Source organism: Balaenoptera musculus, chromosome 7 (genome assembly GCF_009873245.2).
Source record: "Balaenoptera musculus isolate JJ_BM4_2016_0621 chromosome 7, mBalMus1.pri.v3, whole genome shotgun sequence".
Taxonomy (NCBI): domain Eukaryota; kingdom Metazoa; phylum Chordata; class Mammalia; order Artiodactyla; family Balaenopteridae; genus Balaenoptera; species Balaenoptera musculus.
In genome coordinates this window covers 68,377,686-68,378,268 of record NC_045791.1, presented here as the reverse complement: position 1 = coordinate 68,378,268, position 583 = coordinate 68,377,686, and positions in this window count along the sequence as shown.

Below are 583 nucleotides of genomic sequence, written 5' to 3'. Positions count from 1 at the left end.
AATGGGAAGGCCAGGAAAGCGGCCACTGTGACACGGATTATATTTATTTAGATACCTATATTAAAAATGATTTTCGTTAACAAAACAAAACAAAAAGGATGTTCCCCCACCCCCAAGCCCGGGCTGGCGCTTTGCACGACGACCGTCGGCGGCCGCCCTCTCCCCGACTGGCCAGGCAGCTGGTGCGAAGAAGCGCGGCTCGGCCCCAGGCTTGCCGCTCGCCTCTCGCCGCCGCCCCGCCGGCTCGGCGCGCGGTCCTGCCCTTCCCGGCCGCCCGACCTCCCCGATCTCTAATCGCGGCCTCCCGGAGGGCGGAAAACCCGGCGAGCAGAGTTCATCCGGCGACTGTCCCCGCAGGCCCGCGGGTTGCTCGCGGCCAGTCGGACCCTTGCGCCGCGGGCGGGTGGCGACTCCTGGGAAGGGCGTGGAGGGCGGCAAGGCCCCTGACCTCGCGCTGCGGGGACGCCCAGATGGCCCAAAGAGGGAGGGGCGGCCCGAGCGGCGGCGGCCGGAGCTCCGCCCCAGGCCTCGTATAAGGGCCGGCCTGAGCCGGGCCCGAGGCGGCGGCGGCGGCGGCGGCAGT